Source organism: Macaca nemestrina, chromosome 19 (assembly GCF_043159975.1).
Source record: "Macaca nemestrina isolate mMacNem1 chromosome 19, mMacNem.hap1, whole genome shotgun sequence".
In the NCBI taxonomy this organism is placed as follows: Eukaryota; Metazoa; Chordata; class Mammalia; order Primates; family Cercopithecidae; genus Macaca; species Macaca nemestrina.
Window position 1 is genome coordinate 3,809,365 of NC_092143.1, and position 27,837 is coordinate 3,837,201.

General features: G+C 46.7%; 1 long non-coding RNA gene across 2 annotated transcripts; it reads right to left on the reverse strand.

Annotated features, from left to right (window-relative positions):
- Positions 1–216: 216 nt before the first annotated feature.
- Positions 217–27,837, reverse strand: LOC139359961 (uncharacterized). 2 transcript variants are annotated; one of them, XR_011616729.1, is made up of 3 exons: positions 27,692–27,837; positions 26,961–27,041; positions 217–796 (listed from the first exon to the last, which is right to left on the reverse strand). It is a non-coding gene; the product is annotated as an uncharacterized lncRNA (long non-coding RNA). The 2 variants fall into 2 exon arrangements; XR_011616730.1 differs by lacking the exon at positions 217–796 and adding an exon at positions 15,362–16,267.

Sequence of the window (27,837 nt, forward strand, 5' to 3'; positions counted from 1 at the left end):
GCATCTAGTGAACAAAACGGACAAAGCTCCGGGTTCCCGTGGAGCAGATTGTCCCCCAGGAGAACGTGCTGGGTTTTGATGAGATGTCTCCTCTCTATGATTCTTACATTTACCCTCTTCCCTGTGAGGTATCTGGGACGTTGAAATTCATAATCAGCTGCGTGTTGCTCCACACATTCAGAGAAAAGAGCATCATTTATTCAGCAAGGACGTTTCTCCAGGCCTTGCCCAGGGAGAGTCCCTTCCCACGGACTGCACGCTCAGGCCCGCGCCCTTTCTCCTGTCCGGTCGCACAGCAGCCAAGCCCTCGGGTGGCCGGGGTCGCCCAGCTCGTGCTTGTGCGTCCCGGGTGTCCTCAGCAGGAGCAGCCTGGGGTCATCGCTACAGACCCATCACAGCAACCTGCAAACTCGCCCACAGTCAGCAAAGCGTTCTCCACGCCCTGCTCGGAAGAGGGTCACAGGTCTCAGAAGTGGCCAAAGCTTCTTCCCTGCATCTGAGACATTTATGCAAGGCCAGTATGGTGCAGGAGGGCTGGAGCTGGGTCCCAGAGGCTGGAGGACGATGGAGAGGACGGGGCACCACAGTCCTTGCTGAGGGGATGGGCGGGGCACCTGGGGATACCTTCTTTTCTCTTCAGGACTAGCACTTGGATGACAAGCCTGAGAGGCTCCTCAGGAAGCAGCCGAGGGCCGGGGTTCCGACGCTTTCTCTTTCAATCCTCAAGGCCTCCAGTTGTCCCTGGGAGAGGAAAGCTCCAGAATTTTTCACACAGTTCTTCTCACAGGTTAGGATGCTAAGAAAAAGGTTAAGAAACTGGATATTGAAGACAACGATCATCCCTTGTTAAAAATATATATTTCTTTTTGGGAGGAAACACTAATGCTGCTGTCTGGAGTGTCACCTCCCGTCCTTGAGAAAATAAAAATCAACAAAACAAAAATGCCCTGTGGCCAACAGAATGGACAGGATGAATGCTGGGTCCGTGTAGGGAGAGCCGGCAATGTGGCTGCGGAGAGAGAGAAGGCCCCGTGGGGGCCTCCTCATCCTCCCTAGTACCCAGGAGTGAGGCTACGGCAACCAGCCCAGTACCTGCGGTTACAGAAACGCCGAGTTACACACAAGCAAAATGCGACTTGGTGACACACAGTTTACTTCCCATTCAACTAAACTGTTAACTCTGAACCTGACACCCAGCCCTCTGCCTCTGAGGGGGAACCACCTCCGTACCCCCCACTCCAAGTGCCATCAGGGCATCTCAGGGTTAGGAACCCAGCAGTGTGGACACACACACACACATACATGTACACACGCTCACAGGGCCCATTCATTACACATGGCCAGGACCTTTCACAGTGAGGATAAATCATTGCCTCTTTCTAGTCCCCAACTAATTTAAATGAAGCCATCACTACTCGCTAAGAGAAGGTTTCTTTTAACTTTTAGGTTCAGGAGTACATGTGCAGGTTTGTTGTGTAGGTAAACTGCATGTCATGGGGGTGTGGTGTACAGATGACGTCATCACCCAGGTAATGAGTGGGTCGGTTTCTGATCCTCTCCCTCCTCCCAACCTCCATCATTAAGGAGGCCCCAGTGTCTGTTGTTCCCTTCTTTGTGTTCATATGCTGGATGTTTACTTCTCACTCATGAGTACATGCAGTATTTCGTTTTCTGTTCCTGCATTAGTTCACTTGTATAATGGCCTCCAGCTCCAACCATGTTGCCGCAAAGGATATGATCTCATTCCTTTTCATGACTGCCTAGTATTCTAGGGTGTCTATGTACCACATTCTCTTTATCCGGTCTACTGGATAAAAGTTACTTTTTTGTAGTATGGTCTTTTTCATTGTTTAATTATGCAATGACTACATAATGAGGAAAAGTTACTTATTTCATTTGGAGTATCTCCTTGACCCACTTTCATTTCATTCATTCCCATGATATTTGACACACAGATGGGCATCTAGGTGGGTTCCACGGCTTGGCTATTGTGAACAGTGCTGTGATGAATAGCCACCTGCATGTGTCTTTATGGTAGAATGATTTCTATTCCTTTGGGAGCAATTTTTAAAATCATGTTTCTTTTCAATTTTCTCTGACTCTGTAGTTCCTTTTTAGCTTACTTTGAGACAGGCACTTTGAGCACAAGCTTATCTCAGGGCTATACAGAGATTACCATGACTGACGACCCTTCTGGATGTTGTCACACACAAACACACAATGCACACACACATGCGCACCACGTGCTTTCCAACAGCTCATCTTGTCAAATTGGGATGATAATTGCATTTGTGAAGATGAAAAACAGTAATGAATATAAAGTGTTTAGAGCTGGGCTGGGGCATAGAAAGTGCCTGATGAATGTTAGCTATTATCATTGTTGTTATATTATCATTTTATTACTCTTTTGTAATATGTTTTTTTCATTGTTTAATTATGCAATGACTACATAATGAGGAAAAGTTGCTCATTTTATTCTGAGTATCTCCTTGACCCACTTTCATTTTCATTCAGTCCCATCATATTTGACACACATTTGGGGTGGCATTCACCCCACCAAAGTCTCACACACTCAGGTGTTCATGCACTTCCTAATTTACATACTTAATGACTTTCTTGTCCACCTACACACCCAGCGCTGTGGTAGGGGCTGGAAAAACCAGCTTGAACAGTTCCCCTGCTGCCCATGAGCAGCTTCCGGTAGGCACACCCATGGGGAGTGACAATGGGACTGTTCATTGCCAATGGGAAGGTGACCTCAGGGCCACGATCACGGGAGGGATGAGAAAGATGACGGCTGGGCGGCCCTCAGAGGCAGCAGCCTGTGCAGAGGTGCAGAGGCCACGGAAGAGCAGCTGGACGTGTGACCGATGAAACCGGTGCAGTGACGGGGCTGCGGCGGGACAAGGAGGCTGATCATGGCGTGGGCGGCAGCAGGAGGAAGCCCTGCAAGGCTGGGCTTGGTTTCCCAGCAGTGCTTCCAGGGGAAACAGGACCAAGCCCAGTCCACGGGACGCCACTTATCTGGAAGCTGAATATTTGCCCAATGAACTAATGGCAAGACTCAGTGAGAAAATCATCCATCCATGGCATCTTTCTCCTGTAGTGACAGAGGTTGAATGGCAGGTACTCCCCACTCACCTTTCGTGAGGGGAGCGGATCCTCACAGTCAGGAAGTGAGCCCGAGGCACAGAGATGAAGGAAGTCCCTTAAAAGGATAAATGATGAATGACTTCGTAGGGAAAGAATGTGAGAAACCAGGCTGTGCTGGCTTAATTCTTGTCATTAAGAAATGAGTTAGCAAACCAGTTCCTTAAACGTTTAGATTATTGTGGAAAAGAAACCATTAGAGGGTTGGAGGGAAACGGAAAGTGCTAGTAAGATACAGTATTTGCTGGCCGGGCGTGGTGGCTCACACCTGTAGTCTCAGCACTTTGGGAGGTGGATCACGAGGTCAGGAGATCAAAACCATCCTGGCCAACATGGTGAAACCCTGTCTCTACAAAAATACAAAAATTGGCCAGGCGTGGTGGCACACACCTATAGTCCCAGCTAGCTACTCGGGAGGCTGAGGCAGGAGAATTGCTTGAACCCAGGAGGCGGAGGTTGCAGTGAGTGGAGATCACGGCATTGCCCTCCAGCCTGGGTGACAAAGTGAGACTCTGTCTCACAAAAAATAAAAATAAAAATAAAAAAGATACAGTATTTGTTGCTAGGGATGATAGAAATGTTCCAAAATTTCTGTGGTGAGAGTGGTAGAACTCTGAGTATACCAATCACTGTTGGATTGTACACTTTAAATGGGTGAATTATTTGGTGCACGAATGATTCCAGCCACACCATTACTAGAGAACAGGATGTCAGGGGTTTTCCCTGGCGGCCTCCCCCAGACTGCAGTGACATGTAAGAAGCACCAGTCGGGCTTCTGCTCCTCTCACGGCTCTTGGGACCACATGGTCTTGGTGTGTCCTCCCTCCCCTCCCACTACAGACGATGGATGATTCCTCCCCATCCAACCACAGAACCCAAGAGAAGGCGTCCGTGGATAGGACCATCACGGTTGTGCAAGAAGGGGCACGCGGACCACGAGAGGCCGTCAGGGTCTTCTTCAGGATTCTTCAAATTGAAGCCCCAGGAGAAGACATCCCCTTCACGATCATAAGCTGGGAGCCAGCAGATGTGCTGTCCAGAGCAGGGAGAAACTCCGTCTGTGTTCCCCATCACTCCCGGGGGCACTTGACCACATTCTCCCTCCTCTTAACGTAAGCTAGTGCAAATGGAGTTTCTGTCACCTGCAGCCAGAAAGTCCTGAGAGAGATAGTATCATGATGGGCAAAGATCGATTCCAAAGCCAATGCAACACCGGATGTCAAGGTGTCTCGCTTGTCAATTTCTGACATCAAAACTTATTTATTTATTTATTTATTTATTTATTTGACAAAATCTCACTCTGTAGCCCAGGCTGGAGTGCAGTGAGGTGATCTTGGCTCACTGCAACCTCCGCCTCCCAGGTTCAAGCAATTCTCCTGCCTCAGCCTCCCGAGTAGCTGGGATTACAGGCGCACACCACCACGCCCAGCTAATTTTGTATTTTTAGTAGAGACAGGGTTTCACCATGTTGGTCAGGCTGGTCTTGAACTCCTGACCTCAAGTGATCCACTCGCCTCGGCCTCCCAAAGTGCTGGGATTACAGGCATGGGCCACCGCACCTGGCTCAAAACTTTTAATATGACAAACTTTCATGTACTGGGAAACTACATTCCGCATTTATTATTTTGATACATTTAAAAATATTGTTGTAATTGAGAACTACATTTTCAAAAACCACAAACGATAACAACATGAAGTCATGAGTAGGCTGAAAGTGAGGTGAAAACAGCTGAAGCGTGAATGGAAAAGTCCAAAGATCAGATTGAGGAATTCTCCTATAAGGCAAAAGGAAAGGATAGAGATAGAAAAGAGAAAAGAAAGGCTAAGGGAAATGAGGATAGAAATGCCAACATCCGGCAGGGTACAGTGACTCACGCCTGTAATCCCAGCTACTCAGGAGGCTGAGGCAGGAGAATCACTTGAACCCAGGAGGTAGAGGCTGCAGTGAACTAAGACTGTGCCACTGCACTCCAGCCTGAGCAACGGAGTGAGACTCCATCCCCAAAAGCAAAACAAACAGACAAAAACAAACAAACAAACAAAAACGAAGTGCCAACATCGGGATGATAGGAATCCCAGAAAGAGTGACAAATAAAATCCAAGAGGAGAAAATTTTTTAAACTAATGAAGATATATTTCTGAAGGAAAAAAAGACTGATATAATCAAAAAGACAGGGCAGGGGGTAAGGAAAAACCCACACCTAGACATGTTGTAGTTAATTTAATATAATCAAATACAAAGAAAATATTCCAAGAGCTTTCATAAGTAAAGAGCAGCTCACCTGCACAGGAACAAGACCCAGACTGCCATTCGATTTCCGAACAGCCGCACTGAGTGCAAAACAGTACAGCCATATTTTTAAATAATTGAAGGAAAATAAATTTGAACCTAGAATATTTTTTCTAGACAAACTGTCATTCGAATTTGAAGGTATAATAAATGTACTCTCTCACATAGCTCTCAAATGGTTTGCCATACAAAGACTCATTTTTTGTGAGAAAACATTTTGGGAGAAAGCAATAAAAATAAGAGAAGCACAGCAGGTGTGGTGGCTCACAGCCATAATCCCAGCACTTTGGGAAGTTGAGGTGGGTGGATCAGTTGAGCCTAGGAGTTTGAGACCAGCCTGAGCAACATGATGAAACACAGTCTCTATAAAAAATAAAAAATAATTAGTTGCGCGTGGTGGTGTGTGCCTGTAGTCCCAGCTACCTGGGAGCCGAGGCAGAAGGATCAACCGAGCCTGGGAGGTGGAGGCTACACTGAGCTTTGAGTGTGCCACTGCAATCCAGCCTGGGCTGCAGTAGAATAAGACCCTGTATCAAAAAAAAAAAAAAAAAAAAAAAAAGGAGAGAGAAACAGAACCCTGAAAATTAGTGAATTTCACTAATTCACTAATAGAGAATTAGTGAAAACCAAATATTTTGGTAATATTCATTATTCAAAAGAATCCAGAATTTAAATTCTGGGCAGTATCAAGAGATTAAATTTAGGCAGATGACAATATGACAAAGTACTTTTCCTCTTAGGAGAAAAATGCAGATATTAATAAGTTCGAGAAGTCAATAGGGATAAGTAAACATGAGACTATATCTTAAGATAAGGATAACAAGTATAAAAACAACTTCTGGCTGGGCGCGATGGCTCACGCCTGTAATCCCAGCACTTTGGGAGGCTGAGACAGGCGGATCTCGAGGTCAGGAGATCGAGACCATCCTGGCTAACATGGTGAAACCCCGTCTCTACTAAAAAAAATACAAAAAACTAGCCAGGTGAGGTGGCGGGCAACTGTAGTCCCAGCTACTCGGGAGGCTGAGGCAGGAGAATGGCATGAACCCGGGAGGCGGAGCTTGCAGTGAGCCGAGATCCGGCCACTGCACTCCAGCCTGAGCGACAGAGCGAGACTCCGTCTCAAAAAATAAATAAATAAATAAAATTTAAAAATAAAGATAAAATAAATAAAAACAACTTCTAAACTAGCAGAAGAAAACTTGACCTATACAATCAAAATCAGCAACAAAAACAAAAAGGAAGAAATGAGAAGTTCAGTAAATTAAAAATGTAATAAGCTACCAGAAGTAAGCTTTTAAAATATGAGTAAATATAAGTACAAATAGGTTAAATCCACCAACTGAAAGACAGATACTGTCAACTTGGAGTTAAAAACAAGAATATTAAAGAAACTCAAGGAAGACAAAACGAAAAAAAAATGTTAAAAGTAAAAGAAATGAAAGTTTATATTAAGCAACTATGAACCCAAAGAAAGTTGGTATAGTAATCTTAATATCAGACAAAGGAGAATATAAGGCTAAAAAATACCATGAGGCCAAAGGATGACATTACATACTGATGAAGGCAGTCAGAGAGCTAGAAGTGATGTCCTTCATGAACTTCAGTGACAGCCTCAACGCACACTGAGCCACCGGCGACAGGACGGCAGGGAGAAATAGTTAAATCAATAATTGTAGTTGGAGATGTTAGTACATCTTTTTCAAAAACGGACAGAGCAAGAAGACAAAAGCTTAGCATGGATGTCAAAGATCCAAACAATATGATTCATATGCTTGAGCTACCAGAGATAAGAAGAACTCCATACCTAAGAGAGTGCACGTGTTTGTGAATACACATGCGAGACATTTGCAGAAATAGGCCATGCGTTAGGCCACAAAGGATCAGTATCATTCAGATGCGGCTCTCTAACAATACTGCAACAAAAAGAAATTTCTAAAACAGTGATCGTCGTTTAAAAGTCCCTTTGCTTGCAAACAACAAAACAACAAAACATACTACTAAGTAACTCTTGGATTAAAAAGAAAGTTAATTAATGTTTAAAACTAGGTGATAATGAAACCACTATACAACAAAAAAATGTGAGACATCATAAAAGCAGTGCTTCGGAGGGATGGAATTGCTAGCCTCGAAGACATTTATGAGAAAATGAAATTACACTTAAATAAGCCAATTATTCAATTTAAGAAGCCGAAAAGGGAACAACACAGCAAAACTAAATAAAAGAGAAAACAATGAAAATGAAGATGTAATTCAATGAAACAGACAACAAAAACACTACAGGAGATTTAAAAAGCAAAGGCTGGTTATTGAAACAAATTAATGGGTGAGGTTTCTAGCCAGACAGAGGAAGACAAGAAGAGAGATGACCCAGAGCTCAAGATGCACAAAGAAATAGGGCAATGTCTTCCGGCCCAACGTATTAAAAACGCCACTGTGAACAACTGCTAATAACTTCGAAAAGCCGTATAAAGAAAAAATGCCAAATTTCACACAGGGAGAAACATGGGAAATAAATAGACCAAAAGGTGTTTAAAAAATTGAAATGAGCATTAAAGATCTCCCCTTTTCAAAACATCTCAGCCATAGATAGCTTTACAAGGGAGTGCTACCAAACAGTACAGCTCTTAGGAGATGTAATTTACATGCCACAAAGTTCGCTCACTTAATGCCTACCAATCAACGGCTGTCGTGTATTTCGAGTTGTGCAACTTTAGCAGTCACTTCCCATTTCCCTCCCCAACCTCTCCTCCCCACCCCTAGCCTTGCACAACCACTTATGACTCTTTGTGTCAACAGATTTGTCTATTGTGAACATTTCATACAAATAGTATATTTTATTTGTGTGTGTGCGTGTGTGTGCGCGCGTGTGTGTTTAAGAGACAGGGTCTCACTCTGTCACCGAGGCTGGAGCGCAGTGGTGCAATCACAGCTCACTGCAACATCAAGCTCTCAGGCTCCTGAGTAGCTGGGACTACAGCTGTGTGCCACTGTGTGTGGTTAATTTTGAAACTTTTTGTATGGACGAGGTGTCATTACATTACCCAGGCTGGTTTCAAACTACTGGACTTAAGCAATTTGCCCTCCTCCGTGTCCCAAAGTGTTGGGATTACAAGTGTAACCCACCACGATGAGCACAATGGGGGTCCTTTGTGTCTGGCTTCTATCACTTGGTGCAGTGTCTTCAAGGTTAGTCCACATTGTAGCATGTATCAGCAATCCATTCATCTTTATTGCCAAGTAGCATTCCATCATGTGGATACACCACGTTATACGTTCATTGCCCATTCACTGGGTGATGGATGTTTGGATTCTTTTCACTCTTTGGCTATTATGAACAATGCTTTTATGAATATTTGTGTATAAGTTTTTGTGTGAACATGTTTTACTTTTTTTTTTTTTAATTCTCTTTAGTATATACCTAGGAATACAATTGCTGGGTCATCTAATAACCCTATGTTTAACATTTTGAGAAACTGCTGATGTGTTTTCCACATTGGCTGCACCATTTTTATCCCTCCCAAAATCTTCACATCCTTGCCAACACTCATTATTTTCTATTTATTTCATCATAGCCATTCTGGTAGGTGTAAAGTAGTATTGCATTACGGTGGGGTCTTTTGGGTTTGTTTTTGTTTTTAAGTCAGGGTCTCACTGCTGCCCAGGCTGGAGTACAGTGACCCCAATCAGAGCTTACTGCAGCTTTAAACTCCTGGGCTCAAGTCATCCTCTCTCTTCAGTCTCCCAAGTAGCCAGATTTACAGGCGCAAAAACCCATGTCGAGCGAATTCATTACAGTTTTTATTTGCATTTCTCTAGTGACTAATAATGGGCAGCTTCTTTTCATGTACTTGTTGGCTGTTGATACATCTGTCTTAAAGAAATGTCTATGTAGGGCCAGGCGCGGTGCCTCACGCCTGTTATCCCAGCACTTTGGGAGGCCAAGGCCGGAGAATCACGAGGTCAGGAGATGGAGACCATCCTGGCTAACACGGTGAAACCCCGTCTCTACTACAAATACAAAAAACTAGCCGGGCGAGGTGGCGCCTGTAGTCCCAGCTACTCGGGAGGCTGAGGCAGGAGAATGGCGGGAACCCGGAGGCGGAGCTTGCAGTGAGCTGAGATCCGGCCACTGCACTCCAGCCTGGGCGACAGCGAGACTCCGTCTCAAAAAAAAAAAAAAAAAGAAATGTCTATGTATATCCTTTGCCCACAATGTTTAAATTGGTTGTCTTTCTGTTATTGAGTTGTAAGAGTTCCGACCCGGCCCCTGCCTGAGGACGAAGACCCGCTAACGCGACCCTCTGTACAGGGAGAATGGAGAGACACGAACCGTCCGGGCACACCACTGATGGTACAGGTTTTGTGACTTCAGACCACGCATCTTTCTGGGAAGCCTCAGCACATGCTGCACACAGGATTCTCTCAAATCTAAGGATGAACTGCATGAAGCTTTAAGAAAAGGTGCCCTTGGCCAGGCATGGTGGCTCAGGCCTGCAATCCCAGCACTTTGGAAGGCTGAGGCAGGTGGATCACCTGAGGTCGGGAGTTGGAGACCAGCTTGACCAACATGGAAAAACCCTGTCTCTACTAAAAAAAAAAAAAAAAAAAAAAATTAGCCGGGCTTGGTGGTGCAGCCCTGTAATCCCAGCTACTCGGGAGGCTGAGGCAGGAGAATTGCTTGAACCCGGGAGGCGGAGGTTGTGGTGAGCCGAGATCGCGCCATTGCACTCCAGCCTGGGCAACAGGAGCAAAACTCGATCTCAAAAAAAAAAAAAAAAAAAAGAAGAAGAAAAGAAAAGATGCCCTTTAATGGTCTAGGAAACTCCCAGTCTGGGGTTCTACCGGTCTCTTAAGAAACCTCGCGGGCCTTGCTCTCTTGGTTACCACGTTAAGCTGCAGCCGGAGTGGTACGGAGGCAGGTCAGAGCTTCACAGCTGGCCTCGCTCACACACACACTCACGGTTTTACCCTTTGTGCACACATGTTGGATGATTTCTTCCATGTACCTGGCTTGATACACATTTACAGTTTCTACCACGCTGTCTCGCTCTGCCTGATTACAGGATATTAGTGAAGTTTTCGTTCACCAGCTATTGAAATCTCAAGTGTATAATTAATAGGGGCTGTAAAGGTTTAAATCGATTTCTATCATATCTATTAGAGGATGAGCTGTATTAGATAATGCATCGCAGACTTCCCAGGCAAATGAGGGGGACTTTACTCTCTGAGAAATGTCATTCTGAAGAGAGGTCAGAAGAGTGGAGAGCAAACAGCTTGAGAGCTGCTTAGACAGCTGCAAGGATGCATTTCCTAGCCCAGAGGATGGTTATGTCTTTGAGTGAATGACTGAAGGAGACTGTGAGGTCCATTCTTGGAAGAGCCTTGAAGACAGGGGAGTGGAAGAAATAAACGGAGAGACAACCCCGCAGCAGACATCGCTTTCAGAGGCTCTTCTCTCTCGGAGTAGCATTAGGTAATGAAGGCTCAAGAAATGCAGTGGTATGGATGACCCCGGTGAAACGACATTAGAATTATTTTTAATAATTTAAATTCCCTTCTTGTCCGATGCTTTTTATGTTAACATCATGTAGAATTTTGCTGAGGTGTGTTTTCCTAAGGTTTAGAATTCTGGTCAGTCTTTATATGTCAAGATTAATTGCATCGTTATGGGAAGCCTACTTGAGACTCAAGTGCGAGGAGACAGAATAAAATAAAATTCTATACCATCCTGTCTCCTGGTTTGTGCAGCAGCCTCGTAATTATTTCCAGTAAACCTTTTTCTCCCTACCCCCTTCCCCTGGTTCATTGTTAGTAATAATGACAGCGTGGAAAACCCCAAACAAAGCTCACCAAAAAAGGAAAAAAAAATACAGAAGAATCAGATTGACCCTCGGAGCTCTAAAAAGAAAGAAAAAAAGAAACAAAACAGAGCAATGCAACATCCTGGGACAACTCTTCCTGCCTCCTCACATAAGGTAGCCTCACCTCGACCTTTCCTGTCTCTCTCCCAAAATCCAATTATTTGTGACAATTAAGAGAACAAATGCAGAGGCGTGCACTTCCTTACTGCTTGCTCCTTGACTTCCGGCTAGGAAGAGCCAACGTATTAGAAGAGATGGGCATGAAGAAAGTAAGGAGGGAGCATTCTAATCGTCTCCATCTGGAAGATGTTCTTGAAACAGGGATCTGTGTCCCTGGTTCTTGCCCACTTTAAAACAGAAGAAAACATGCCTCTTTCTGCCCGTGCAATGTGATCATAGAAAGCAAACAAAGCGAGTCATTTGTGAAATCCATTCTCTTCCCCAGCAGTTTAAGGAGTGGGGAAACCTATGACCCCCTGCCTCCTTTTTTGCTTTTGTGAATACGATTCAGGCTAGTGGGAGATTTGGTTGTTCTTCCCTGCTCTGAAATGGCAGGTTGTGGTCTTGGACCGCAGGCAGGTCACACCTTCAGAGCAGCTCCTAGTCCCAACTGACTGCGCCCCTGTGAGGGCCACACCGATTTCCATAATGAGACGTGACAAGCAGTGCTATTTTAATCCCGCCTTTGAGGTGGGAACGGAATACAAAGCAAAACACACTCTGATTTCCTCACCAGGCCATGGGAAGTGGCTACACGATTTCAGCTTAACCTAGTTCTTTTTATCATGTGCCACAAAAGATGCAATTTGTTGGACATAACAAAGTTAGAAAAACCTACGGATGTGAGGTTGCAAAATGGAAACGGAGCATGTGTGAGTTGTGTGCCTTCTGCGGCAAACAGGCCTGTGTGTTGGAAAGGAGTGCTGGGCTGTTGGACTTGTGTGGGGCATGTTGCACTGTGGACGTGCCTTGGTTGAGCTGCCCCCAAAGCAGTTTGCAGTGACTGAGGTCTTCCAACAGAGGGGCTGGGACACAACTTGCCAAAACCTGGCACATTACCCCTTATTTCCAGATGCAGGTCTCTTTTTTAACTCTCGGGTTGTCATAGCACCATTTATTTCTTTCTTAAAACAGTTTTCTTGAATCACATTTAACTATTCAAAAACACTGCCCTGATACTGATCATTTCCTTAAATATTTAAATAGCCCAACTCACAGTGACTCCCCCTACACACATATGCACCCGTGTGCACACACACAGATACACATGCATGCACACCCCCACCATGTGCCGCACGCACACCTCCCACACACACACACACACGCGCGCGCGCTTTCCTGCATGCACATGCATGCGCGCGCACGAGCCCCCATCAGCGCCATGGTCTGATCAGCAACTGATGCTGAAGAAAGAACTCAAGAGAGGAAGCCACTGACCCGGCGTCATCCTATTGACTCTTGAGAGAGTCAGGGTTGGTTTGCAAAACCATGCTTTCCACATTTTGCTGTTTTTCAACATTTATTGAGTGTTATGTAGACCGGGCACTGTTAGGCAGCTTATGGGTAATTTCTTTAAGAAGAGTAAGTAGAAAAGCAAAAGTACCCCCCCACACACACACATAAAGGAATCCCCCTGATCTTGGGGGTGGCCGGCGTCTTAGGTCCCAGCTCACCTATCAGAGGCCCCAGGGCAGCTTTCCCAGAAAAGCTAGGAGGAGTTTGTTGGAGCCCCTTCCCCTCTAAGCTCCTTGCTGCTTCTCTCCAAAGGTCTTTTCCTGACACTTAGCCCACCCAGCCCCGAAACCCCCCCGCCTCTTCTGCACCAGCCCAGACCCACAGGGCCCTCCAGGTCTGCTCTCAGGGAGCCGCCAGGAGCTGATGAACCAGTTCACACTCAGCTGCTAATGGGTGGTAACGACTTCAGAGGTTTGCCCTGCTCTACCCCTGCAGGGTGCTACATTTCAAAAGCCATGCCAGCCAGGAAGAAGCCTTTTATCCAACCAGATGAATGTTTAATAACGTCATTCCACAAATTGGTGGCAGACGATGCCACTCAAATCATATTACATAAGTCCACCCTGCCTATTCATCAAACAAAGTCCTAGTCGGAGCACATGCACATTCATTCATCCGTTCCCTCATTCCACAAAGTTTCAGTGAATGTCTCCTATGTAATAGGAACAGGGGACCCAAAGAGAAAAAATGCACTCTGCCTGCCCGAAGAAGCCTCCCAGCCAAAGAAATGAAACAGAGCTATATACTCGAAACATGGTCAAATGCTCTAACAAATCAGCAGAGCTGTGGGGCCTTGAGGAGGTAGCAGGTAACGAAGGGACTGATTTTCCCAGTCTGTGTGTCTCTGTCATGACCACAGCCGTGATGCCACTTGAAATTCTGCACATAGGCCGGGCACAGTAACTCACGCCTGTAATCCCAGTACTTTGGGACGCCCAGGAGGGTGGATCACCTGAGGTCAGGAGTTCGAGACCAGCCTGGCCAACATGATGAAACTCTGTCTCTACTAAAAAATACAAAAATTAGCCAGGTGCTGAGGCAGGTGCCTGTAATCCCAGCTACCTAGGAGGCTGAGACAGGGGAATTGCTTGAACCTGGGAAATGGAGGTTGCAGTGAGCCAAGATCATGCCATTATACTCCAGCCTGGGCGACAAGAGCGAGACTCCATCTCAAAAAAAAAAATTCTGCACATCATGAAGCCAAACCCTCCAAGCCTGACTCCAGCATAACTTCTGTTATTTAACCCTCTGGTCCTCCGGTTTGGGGCCAATCACCCACCCAGTTTAACTCGCCTTGGAGGGTTTCTCCAACTCTGGGAGGACAGAGAACTCACAAAGGTAACCTACCTCAAAGCACGTTAGAAGTCAGCTTAACAGAGCCTGGTGTCCACTGTGCAGAGGATAGCTGTCCCCCAAAACCAGCACATAAATCAGTCCAAGGGGACAGCCCAGCAGTTTGGATTTTGCCTGGGAGTGATGGGTTGCTGACAATTTGGGATTTCCCCTACAAACATAAGAATGAGATCAGCATGTTCAGATTTCAATTCAACGACCAGCACTTCCTAAGCTCTGAGTGGCACACGCTCACTGTCTCTCCTACACATGTCTTTCTGGCGCCTCCTTGCCTGCAGGAACGTGACCGTGATCAGCCCTAGATGGAAAGTGCACATTATGCAAAAGACCAGGATACATCTTTTTTTTTTTTTTTTTTTTTTTTTGAGACAGAGTCTTGCTCTGTTGCCCAGGCTGGAGTGCAATGGCACAGTCTAGGCTCACTGCAACCTCTGCCTCCCAGGTTCAAGTGATTCTCCTGCCTCAAACTCCCGAGTAACTGAGACTACAGGCTTATGCCACCATACCCGCTAATTTTTGTATTTTTAGTAGAGACAGGATTTCACCATGTTGGCCAGGCTGGTCTCAAACCCCTGACCTCGTGATCCAGCCACCCTGGCATTACAGGCGTGAGCCACCGCACCTGACCACATCTTTTTTTCCTCACATTTTTGGTGGTGGGGTGGATGGGGCCAAGTTGCTTCAGGGACTTGGGAGGCAGAGTCCCGGGTAGGTACTTGAAGACCATCCATGAAACAGCTGGACCAAATCTCTTGTCATATATATTTGCCCTGAAGTGTAAAGAGGTGAGCAAAAGCATTAAGTACATGTTTAATATTTCAACAGCTAATATTTTCATTTAGGTCTTATTTACGCTATAATAGAACTGTGAATTCTTAGAATGTTTTTATATGCAAATGTGACAAAACACTAGGGCTCTTGTACAATCAGGCTGTTCCATATGCATGTTGTATAGCATGGTCGTATAGAATGGGGGGAAAGTACTGAATTGGAAATCAGGAAATATGAGTTCTGGTCCTGGATGTGTGATTAACCTCTTTGAGACTCAATTTCCATATCTTAAAAATAATGTTAGATTAATGATCTCTTAGGTGCTTCTCAGCTCTGAAATGCAATGACATGGAGCATAATTTGACTATTTAAAATTAGTGTAGGCATCAATAATTATTGCAGCTTTGCTTTTATGGCATACTGTTTTAATCATGAACATATCATTTATTTGATGTCAATTTTTTTAAGGAATACAATCTCCAACTAAAACTTTTTTTGAGAAAAATATCCAGACAAACCACACGAAATTGCTTATATTTGACTATTTTTGACTGAATGAGTGGTAATTTTATGTGGCTCAACCTAATAGTATCTTTTAAAAAAGACCTACTTTAAGGCAAGATTTCCAGACATACGGTGATGTTTTAAAAATTATGTGAAAATCTGCAATGCACACAGAGAAAGAGGATGTGTTATAAAATCTATTCACTGTAATTTTCCACATATTTTATATCTTAAAAATGAATAAAGTTTTTCCTCCTCATATTCTCTTCCTATTAAATAAAATCTTACCACCATTTACAAAGTTCTTCGTAGTTTAAAGCAGCTCTTACGTGCTGGTATTTTATAACGTCCTTAAGAAGTGGGTAACAGCATCGCTCCAATGTCACAAAGAGGAAACTGAGGCTGAAGAAGTTAAGTCATCTGCTCAAGACATCGGAAGGGGGTCTGGACTCCAGCCAAGATAACAGCGTCCCAGACGTCTTGCTCTCTCCCCTTCTGCCAGATGTGCAGCCCGTGAATATCAGCACATTAGGAAAGATACAAACATCATCTCCTGATCACCGAATGCACTGAAATGGAGGCTCCTAGTGATGAATGGGATGAACACACACTGAGATGAGAGCTGCCGCCGCCTTCTTTCTCTTCGTGTCACCCCAGAGCCGACAGAGCTGGTGGCTTGTGCTCTCCAAGGCCCGCCCCTTCCTGGGAGTTCTTGGCTCCCCGTAGAGGAGGTGATGTTCCAGGAGTCACCGAAACTTCTGCTTCAGGAGATCTGTCCAGTGGCCACGGAGCCAGGTCTCGCGTGCCACCAAACAGCTTCCTGGAAATGTTCCAATAACATGGATTCTTGCCAAGGGGACGGTAAATTTGTATCAGAAAAAATGTGATACTTTGGCAAAAACCAGACCTTGAGAACACATTGATCAGCTGATTTCCCACAAAAGAGAGTGGTAAAGGGAAACACAGCACTGCCGATATTTACAATTGCTAAAATGGTGAGATGACAATTCACAAATCAATCCATGTAATTAAAGCCAACGTGCTGGCCAGGGTGACCGTCAAGTGAGCATCTGAGCCAGAGCCCCATTGTTTACCTGACTGGAACCTGACAGGGAAACTAGGGCAAGGGGCTGCGGGGATGACTCAGAAGAACCAGGTCTCTTTAGGAAGCACCTCAACCAACAAATTGACAACAGGGACTGAGACAGGAACCTGTGCACTAATGTTGGAAGTAGCACTAGATTCGTAAGAACTGAAACGTGGAAGGAACACAAATGTCCTCCCTGACGAACCTATAAACAACATGTGACACCCATGTAATGACATATTGATACAGGCTACACCTTGGATGAATCTTGAAAATACTCTGTTCTGTGAACGAAGCTCATCACATAAGACAAATACTGGCCGGGCGCGGTGGCTCAAGCCTGTAATCCCAGCACTTTGGGAGGCCGAGACGGGCGGATCACGAGGTCAGGAGATCGAGACCATCCTGGCTAACACGGTGAAACCCCGTGTCTACTAAAAATACAAAAAACTAGCCGGGCGAGGTGGCGGGCGCCTGTAATCCCAGCTACTCAGGAGGCTGAGGCAGGAGAATGGCGCAAACCCGGGAGGCGGAGCTTGCAGTGAGCTGAGATCCGGCCACTGCACTCCAGCCAGGGCTACAGAGCAAGACTCCGTCTCAAAAAAAAAAAAAAAAAAAAAAAAAAAAAAAAAAAAAAAAAAAAAAAAAAGACAAATACTGTCCAATGCCATCTTGTACTAGCTAGGGCTCTCCAGGGACACAGAACCCACGGAATGAAAATATAGAGAGACAGGGATATTTGTTTTTTTATTATTTATTTATTTATTTATTTGAGACAGAGTCTCTGTCACCCAGGTTGGAGTGCAGTGGTGCAACCTTGGCTCACTGCAAGCTCCGCCTCCCGGGTTCACGCCCTTCTCCTGCCTCAGCCTCCCAAGTAGCTGGGACCACAGGTGCCCACCACCACGCCTGGCTAAGTTTTTTGTGTTTTTAGTAGAGACGGGGTTCCACTGTGTTAGCCAAGATGGTCTCGATCTCCTGACCTCGTGATCTGCCCGCCTCGGCCTCCCAAAGTGCTGGGACTACAGGCATGAGACACTGGGCCTGGCCGGGAGATTTGTTTAAGGAATGGGCTCACATGACTGTGGAGGAAGGCAAGGCCATGATTGACTGGGGCAGGTGGACAGGCTGGGGACCCTGGGAAGAGCTGCAGAGGTCCCTCCGGGGAGACCAGCTTTTTCTCTCAAACTGTGAACTGATTGGATGAGGCTCATCTGCACTGTGGAGATGAATTTGCTTTACTCCAAGTCTACTAATTGAAATGTTAATCTCATCCAAAAAATACCTTCACGGAAACGTCCACAATAATAATGTTTACCAAATATCTGGACACTGTGGCCCAACCAAGTTGACACTTAACATTAGCCATCACACACAGATGAAACATCTAGAATAGACACATTCATAGCCACAGTAAGTAGATGAGGGTAGATGAGAGGGGCTGAGAGAAGGGAAATTGTGGTGGAATGGTTTTATATCGTACCACAATTTAAAAACAAGCAAGTACATAAATGAATGTTTTTATAAAGTAATCCAAACATGTGTGTGATAACTTTTTTCTCCAAAAGGCATTTCCTAGCAAAATGCTCACCTTCATTCTATTGGGCTAGGAGGATAGATTGTATCAAAAACACTTGTTAGTATCAACAGCTGTCATTCTTCCAGTGAGGAGTTTTCCTTTTTCTTCAAGTAATAAAGGGAAACCAGTGTATCTCCCTCTCCTGCCTCTCATAAACCCAGTTCTTTTGTGGAGAGCCATCCAGGCAGCCAGAGGACCCCCAAGAAAGCAATACACACCACTCAGCCCTCCCCTTCCCTGGTCCGAAACAGGGCTCTACGCTTTGGGGAAAGTTTCTCATGGAAAGATGTGTGCACACACACTCATACACACACACTCACGCACACACTTGTGCACACACACTCATGCACACACTCACGCACACACCCGTGCACACACATGCACACACCTGTGCACACACCCATGCACACACGCACACACCCGTGCACACACACGCACACACCTGTGCACACACTCATGCACACACCCGTGCACACACACTCACACACACCTGTGCACACACACTCATGCACACACCCAGTCCTCAGCAGCAGGTATTTGCCGAGGGGCTCCACACCAGCTCACACAGTTGCACAATTGCATCCAAGGCGTCACCTCGGGCAGCCAATGCATGGCACTCTCCCCGCCCTGTACATTCAGACTTTTAGGGGACAGCTGTTTGGCCGGATAGGGATGCCAAGAGCTGGAGCAACAGGAAGGAGGCAACGCCGAGTGGTGGAATTTCAAAAGTCCGTGGAGAATCATGGGTTTCGTCTGCATTTTAGAATCCCAACTGTGGTCCTTAGATGATATATGAATTTTTAAACCATGATGGGGATTTTAGAAAAGTAGTATTTTGTAAAAAAAAAGGAAGAGGAAAGGAAGAAAATATTACATTAAGGCCGGGCGCGGTGGCTCAAGCCTGTAATCCCAGCACTTTGGGAGGCCGAGACGGGCGGATCACGAGGTCAGGAGATCGAAACCATCCTGGCTAACACGGTGAAACCCCGTCTCTATTAAGAAATACAAAAAACTAGCCGGGCGAGGTGGCGGGCGCCTGTAGTCCCAGCTACTCGGGAGGCTGAGGCCGGAGAATGGCGTGAACCCGGGAGGCGGAGCTTGCAGTGAGCTGAGATCCGGCCACTGCACTCCAGCCTGGGCGACAGAGCGAGACTCCGTCTCAAAAAAAAAAAAAAAAAAATTACATTAAGCTCTAAGCCAAATAACATTAAAGATATTTAATGATGAGTATGACCTCCAACCTCTGAGACGAGATGACTACCTGGTGAGCACCCCTACCCACCTCCACTCCAGGCTGAGTCCCCAGGGGCAGGAGGCAGCTGAATTTGGTAAATACAAATCCTCCTGGTTCAGGGGTGTGGTCCACATGAGAAGCAGCCAGGGACCACTGGCAAGAGCGGGGACCCAGAGTGGCCCCAAGGAAGGGCAGGCCTGGCCAGGCACTGCCTCATCTCTGAGAGGAGCCAGATGTGGGATTTAGATGTAAAATCTTCCATTTAAAGTATTGGTCATTTGTTGAGGTTTGTTTGTAAAAACTGTAGAACAGATACAACTGCAGGCTGGACTGGGTGATCTATGTATGCCTTCCACCACCAGAATGACTTAGATAAAGAAGAGACAATTCATAATAACTGAAAGGTGGAAGGAACCCAAACGTCCACCCTGAAGAATCTATAAACAATATGTGATACCCACGTAATGACACATTGATACCGGCTACACCTTGGATGAATCTTGAAAATATTCTGTTCTGTGAACAAAGCTAGTCAGAAAAGACAAATACTGTCCAATTCTACCTCGTACTAGCCAGGGTTCTCCAGGGAAACAGTACCTATGGAATGAAAATATATGGAGAGAGGCAGATTTGTTTTAAGGGATTGGCTCACGTGACGGGAAGCCGGCATCAGGGTCCTGGAGCCTGGTAAGCTTATAGTGGAGAAAAAGTCCTAAATGACCTGTTAATTAGGGTCTGGAAATAGTGAATCCATAGATATTCCCCAACCTCACTTTAATTTCCCTCCCTACCCCGTCTTTAGAAGTGCTAATGGCAAAGAAAACACAGGGGAAAGAGGAGAAAAAAAGGCTGGGTGTGGACGACCTCCCAGGCACTCAGAGCTCAGACATCGTGTGGGATAGGACCCAGGAGGCCGAACAGAGATCACACCTGTCAGGCCAATCAGGGGGACAGGGAAATGCTGTGGAATTGGTGGCAAGAGAATGGTGTATTGAGTCAGCAGGTTTCCAAATAGGCTTTATTCTGGCTTTTAGGTTTCAGGACGTTTTCTAGTGGCCTGCCTTAACCAAAGTAAATATGTATTGAAATAAAGGCACAGAGGCTGGGCGCAGTGGCTCATGCCTATAATCCCAGCACTTTGGGAGGCCGAGGCAGGCGGATCATGAGGTCAAATCGAGACCATCCTGGCTAACACAGTGAAACGCCGTCTCTACTAAAAATACAAAAAATTAGCCAGGCATGGTGGCTGGTGTCTGTAGTCCCAGCTACTCGGGAGGCTGAGGCAGGAGAATGGTGTGAACCTGGGAGGTGGAGCTTGCAGTGAGCCGTGATGGCACCACTGCACTCCAGCCTGGGCGACAGAGTGAGACTCCGTCTCCAAAAAAAAAAGAAAAGAAAAGAAAAGAAAAGAAAAGAAAACAGGCCGGGCACAGTGGCTCATGCTTGTGATCCGAGCACACTTTGGGAGGCCAAGACGGGCAGATCATCTGAGGTCAGGAGTTTGAGACCAGCCTGGTCAACATGGTGAAACCCTGTCTCAACTAAAAATACAAAAATTAGCTGGGTATGGTGGTAGGCACCTGTAATCCCAGCTACTTGGGAGGCTGAGGCAGGAGAATTGCTTGAACCTGGGAGGCGGAGGTTGCAGTCAGCCAAGATTGCACCACTGCTCTCCAGCCTGGGTGACAGAGTGAAGACTCCACCTCCAAAATAAATAAAATAAATAAATAAATACAAGAAAACAAATGAGCAAAATGCATCCCAGTGAGGTGTCCCTGGAACAAAGGTCCTCAGGTTGGAAGTGGGATTGGAGTAAATACCAGGGAGGAGGAGCGGCGCCCGTCCGGCAGACGGTGTCTCCCGCATGAACGTGACCCAGCTGGGCTGGCAGATAGGGAAGAAGACACAATCGTACCTTCCAGCAGCGCACGGTGGAGTGTAAGGAACCAGTCATCCTAAGACAATGAAATAATTTCTTTACTAAAAGGAAAAGAATATGTTATGGGAGCCTAAAGGGTAGCAAGTCTATAAAAGTTGAAGTTAAAATTGTAAAAAGGAAAGAACACCCTGGCGGCTCGGAGTTGCATTCCATCGCATCCCTTGCTGCTGGGCCTCACTTTCTGCCTGGCTCCCTCCAGTGCGTTTAAAAATTGCTCTGAACGCAAACTCAGAGAAAACAGAGGCACTCGGCAAGTGGAGATTTTGCTTCAACTGATGAGCACAGCCTCATTCTGCGAGAAATTCTACCGGCTCACCCCCTGAGGCATCTTCTGACCAGATACCACCAGCGGCAGGGAGTTTCACAGAAGCGACTAGGTCTACGTAAGTAGAAACACTGTTTTTAGAGAATTTTCAAGTGAGATGCTCTCCTCTGCCAATGAAGACTCTGACTTTGCTCTGCCAGTGTTTAGAGCAATAAGATACCAAAATGGTTAAAAGTCAAACCATCTATTCTTCTAAATACACTATACTGAAAAATGACAGATCCATCTATTCACTTTGGGAACTGTATTCTTCATGCACTATTATTTCTTTTCAACTCCTAAATTATATGCTATAGTAGTTCCTAGAAAAGGAGTCAGATGAAAATAGGGGGAACTGGTGACTAAATTTCACTCGACATAGGATGAACACACACGTTATTCATATACTCTAAATCTACACTTGGACAAATTTGTTTGGAAAAACCCTATATGAGATTGCTCATTATTATAATCATCTTGATGTTTCAATGAGTTTTTGGTCTATATTAAAGTTGATTTTAGGATATGGTCATTTCTTGGAGTGGCACACAATTTCATGGAAGCAGGGCAGAGGCGTGTGGGCATATATTTCATGATGGGCACATGGGTGCTGGAGGAAGGAAGTTAAACAAATGATATTTTAATTTTTGGCTGGTTTGCTGAAATTTCAAGAGAGCCTGCCCAGCACATCTGAGGACGAAATGAAATTTTTTGTATACCTATGAAACACACAGCGTGTGGCATGGAAGAGACACTTGGTACCTTTATTCATGAATGGGGGCTCCACACCGACTAAAGAAGGGAAGGCATGGGAAGGGGAGAGGAACTGTCCTGGGACAGAAATGAAAGAGAAGGAACTGAGACACCCACCTGCTGGGGCTTTTCTCGGGCTCTGCCTGGTAGAACCCCGTTATCTGTTGCATCTCCACTCAGCGCTCACCTTCTCTTCCCGCCGAGCAACCCGCCAAGCCAGGGAAACAAGTCCTGCCAGCCAAGCTCCTGCACCCCACAGGCCTGCCTTCATGTCATCATCACCATCATCATCATCATCATCATCATCAATGACATCTGTAGCTACAGTCACTGGGACTCAGCCACCTGACTAACCCGAGCGTCTTTCTGCCTCTGTTTCTGCACAGCTCCTCCTCTTCCTGGAGCTTACAGGATGGCATTCCTCAGCCTCCTATGTGTGTCTGTCACCTCTCCTGAATGGGCGGCTCTTTGAAAGGGGGATGCTATTCCCATTTACTGTGCATTCCCACCCGCAACACTGAGTAAATGCGGCCTCAGTCCTTGGTGAGTAGTTGAATCTTTACTGCCTTTGGGCATATTTGTTGAACATCATAGTGTAACCATTGTAGACAGTTCCATCTATAATGCCAATTAGAATGTCACACTGATTGCATCCCAGCAGGGACCCCTAACAGGTGAACCAGTCATCAAAACCAATATCCGTGGCCAATGTGACGACACAGATATTGCTCTAAAAACCTTCATTTGGGGGCCAAGCACTGTGGCTCACACCTGTAATCCCAGCACTTTGGGAGGCCGAGACGGGCGGATGACTTGAGGTCAGGAGTTTGAGACCAGCCTGGCCAAAAATATGGTGAAATCCAATCTCTATTAAAAATACAAAAAATTAGCTGGGTGTGGTGGCACGCACCTGTAATCCCCTCTACTAGCGAGGCTGAGGTGGGAGAACTGCTGGAACCCAGGAAGAGGAGGTTACAGTGAGTTGAGATCGTGCCATTACACTCCAGCATGTGAGACAGAGTGAGATTCTGTCTCAAAAAACAAACAAACAAACAAACAAAAAACAGAAAAAGCAAAACCCATCATTTGGGATGGTTTACATTAAATTTTAATGTTGCTTTTTTGTGGATTTTACAAAGGTCACAAATGTACACTTAGATAGTTGTGTTCTCCTGCAAGATATTATGAATCTTTAATATTATAAATGTATCGGCCAGGCGCGGTGGCTCACGCCTGTAATCCCAGCACTTTGGGAGGCTGAGACGGGTGGATCACGAGGTCAGGAGATGCAGACCATCCCGGTGAACAGGGTGAAACCCCATCTCTACTAAAAATACAAAAAATTAGCCAGGCATGGTGGCTGGTGCCTGTAGTCCCAGCTACTCAGGAGGCTGAGGCAGGAGAATGGCATGAACCAAGAAGGTGGAGCTTGCAGTGAGCCGAGATCACGCCACTGCACTCCAGCATGGGTGACAGAGTGAGACTCCGTCTCAAAAAAAAAAAAAAAAAAAAAGAAAAAAGAAGAAAAAATATTATAAATGCATTCAATCCAATATCACAAATTAACTAAGATGGGAGCAACATTGATCATCCCACTGTAAAAACTCCATGGCTCCAGCAACAATTGTATGCCATTAAAATAATGTACATTCTGGAACACTATCAATTGGGATGGGAAAAAACAGGTTCTGCAAGCTACTCAATGTCATACAAATGCCCTGCTTTCTAAACAAGCACATGGCTTACGGTGATGGGAGAAGAGAGGTTCTGGAAAGGGTTAAAACCCTGTGCCTGCGGACACTGCCTGTACCTGCAGACACCTCCATCTGAAGGTAGCTGCAAAGCCATCTGAAGCCATCTCACTTTCACCAGGGCAGAGGGATGTGGTTTGAATACGAACGTCCTTTCCAATTTGCAATATTGTGTATTAGTTCCATTGTAGTCTGCTTACCTTCCTTGCTATGTTTTTTTTTATTTTTATTTTTTTGTTTGTTTGTTTTGAGATGGAGTCTCCCTCTGTCGCCCAGGCTGGAGTGCAGTGGCACGATCTCAGCTCACTGCAAGCTCCGCCTCCTGGGTTCACGCCATTCTCCTGCCTCAGCCTCCCGAGTAGCTGGGAGTACAGGAACCCGCCACCACACCTGGCTAATTTTTTTTGTATTTTCAGTAGAGACGGGGTTTCACCATGTTAGCCAGGATAATCTTGATCTCCAGACCTCATGATCCGCCTGCCTCAGTCTCCCAAAGTGCTGGGATTGCAAATGTGAGCCACCGTGCCCGGCCCCTTGCTAAGTTTTTAGGGAGCAAATGACCTCTGGGCAACCCCTTTCAACTACAAAGTTCCATTATCAGAGCAGTATAATATTCTTTAAAGAACACCAACAAATACACAGGCATGCTTTCAGTAACTGCAACTCTATGCCCAGTTCACAGTTAAATACGCTGACATGGCAGGATGCAATGATTTTCCCACATCCCAGATCAAGTGATTAGATCAGTTTTTGATTCTTTTCAAAGTGCTTTCTCATATGTCTTTCAACCAAATCTATTTACTGAATCTCCATGTAGCACTTATTTTGTATCATGCTCTATTCCACATGCTTTAAAAATATGAACTCACTTAAGCCTCACACAGCCTACGAAGTAGGTCCTGCCACTCTCCCTATTTGCAGAGGAGAAAACTGTGGCCCGGCCGCTGGTCCTGCAGTTGGGAAGCAGTAGAGGCAGTGTTCAAACACAGGCAGCCTGCCCAGAGCACACGGTCCCAACAACCGCACTGTGCCGCCTCCAACAAACTGTGAGCATCCACTTCCCAAGCTTTGTTCTTTTGTCTTGTGTGGGGAAGGTTTTATTTTAATCAACTGTATACACCAGGCTTTGAAAAGCAATTTGCCTCAAACCATAAAAGGATGAAACTTGGATGACAATTGTAAGCCTCTCCATTCCCCTTCCCCCTCAGCCCTTCTAAAGGCCTGTCATCTGTGGGCCCACCTGCCCAGAATCCACCTGGCCGAGACCCACCTGCCCAGGACCCACCTGCCCAACACTCACCTGGCCAGAACTCCCCTGCCTAGGACACACCTCCCCAGAATCTACCTGCCCAGAATCCACCTGCCCAGAATCCACCTACCTAAGAGCCATCTGCCTGGAACTCACCTGCCCAGGACCCATTCACCCAAGACCCACCTGCCCAGGACCCCACCTGTCCAAAACTTACCTGACCAGAATCCACCTGCCCATGACCCGCCTGCCCAGGACCCACCTGCCCAGAATCTAGCTTCCCTGAACCCACCTTCTCAGAATCTGGCTGCTGAGAATCCACCTGCCCAGAACCCACCTATTCCAGAATCCACCTGCCCGGACCCACCTGCCCAGGACCCACCTGCCCAGGACCCATCTATTCCAGAATCCAACCACCCAGAACCCACCTGCCCAGAACCCACCCCTCCTGCCCAGAAGAACCCACCTGCCCAGGATGTACCTGCTGAAGACCCACTCCACCTGCCCAAGACCCAGTTGCCCAAGACCTACTCCACCTACTCAGGAGCCATCTGCCCAGGACCCAACTGCCCAGGCCCTCACCCACAGACAGCCAGGTATGGCCACACCTGAGTCCTTTCCTCATCAAATGACTTCTGATGTCCACCTCCTTGGGGCTAAGTCTTGGAGCTGCCATTTGCTGCCTTTGTGAGTTTCGGTGAGTTACACTGGGGGACAGAACCCTCCAAGCAGTGTGAACTCCAAAGAGCCAGCACTCCCAGCGAACTCACCCACACCAAATCTGGAAGAGCAGCCATGTCTTGTGACCTTCCAGGCACACCAACTGCAGCCCAAAGTCATCCCCAGACATTTCCCAAGCCAGGAACAAGTGACACCCAAGGCATGCTGCCTGGCCACAGAAGCAGGTCTTTTGCCTTTCACCCTTAACCGTTTTGAAGTCAGTGATGTCCCCAAAGGGGCAGGTCTTTGGCCTTTTATCCTTAAGCATTTGGAAGTCAGTGATGTCCCCAAGAGGGTTATTGCTTCCCCAGGGAATCACAGTTTAGTGGCAGATCCTTTCCAACCCACAACAGCTGTCATGCCTGAGACAGTTCAAGCAAGCTTGAGGGACATAGGAAGAGAGCATCCCAGGCCCGTTCTGATCAGTGGGAATCTAAGATCTCCTGGGGAAGGCGAGATTTGAATGTGTCCTGGAGAGCAGGTAGGCATTGGTGGTAGACACTGTAGTGGGCCACCCAGAGTCCCCCTCAACCAAGCGCTGTCCCGCCAGCTGCAGAAAGTGTCGACTATTGACAGCCCCTATCTGGGGGCTCTCCAGGAACTGCCCTTCTTGAAGGGAAGCTCACCCAAGCACTGGACACACCCTCCCTGGACACAGCCTATCCCCAGCGAGGACCAGTTGCAACACCTGGCCTCCTGCCTCAGGTGGAGCGACTCTCAGGGCTTCCAGATTCAGAGCCCTCCGTGGGGTCGGCCGAGGCCTCTGTTGCAACTATTCCTCAGTTCACCTTCTTCTTCTGCCCACCCTGGGTCCTGCCATTCTTCAAGTGTGGCTCCTGAGAGCACTGGCCTGTGCGCCCCTGCATGCAAATCACAGCTGACCGTGTGAGCACTCACCGCAGGGGAACAGCCTTCCACCGCCTCCACCTCTGCCTCCTGACCAAGCCCTCTAGCAGCACCAGGCCTCAGCTTCCTCATCTGTAAGACAGGGGTCAAAATGGTCTTAATTCTCAGAATGTCATAAGCATGAAATGAGAACGTGCACAGAAAGTCCTTACTCAGGTTTGGTGTGCGGTGAACGCACAACAGAAGCGGTGATATGTGGCCGGGCATGGTAGCGCAGGCCTACGATCCCAACACTTTGGGAGGCCGAGGCGGGCCGATCACAAGGTCAGGAGATCGAGACCATCCTGGCTAACACGGTGAAACCCCGTCTCTACTAAAAATACAAAAAATTAGCCGGGGGCGGTGGCGGCGCCTGGAGTCCCAGCTACTTGGGAGGCTGAGGCAGGAGAATGGCGGGAACCCGGGAGGCGGAGCTTGCAGTGAGCCAAGATGGCGCCGCTCACTCCAGCCTGAGAGACAGAGCGAGACTCCAAAAAAAAATGAAAAAGAAAAAGAAAAAAAGAAGTAGCGATATGTATGATGATGTTCTTCGTCACAGAAAGCATGGAAAATACAGAAAGACACAGAGAAGACAGTAAATTCACCCAGGGCTCTGCTGCCGGGAAACAGGTCGTAACACGATTTCAGGTGGGGGTGCACGCGCATGCGTACCAACACGCGGGCCTTAGGAAAATCAACTCGGGATCCCAGCGTGGACCCACACACGCGGCTGCCATTCTCACCCGCTTTTCTGCTTTAATTTTCTCCTTAAATTGGTCATTTGCTGTGAAATGCACATTCCACTTCTGGGTAGTGTGCACCGCCCTTCTCCCCCACGGAGTGCAGGAAAGTGGCAACGCGGCTGTGCTCCAGGCCGAGGCCACGCAGC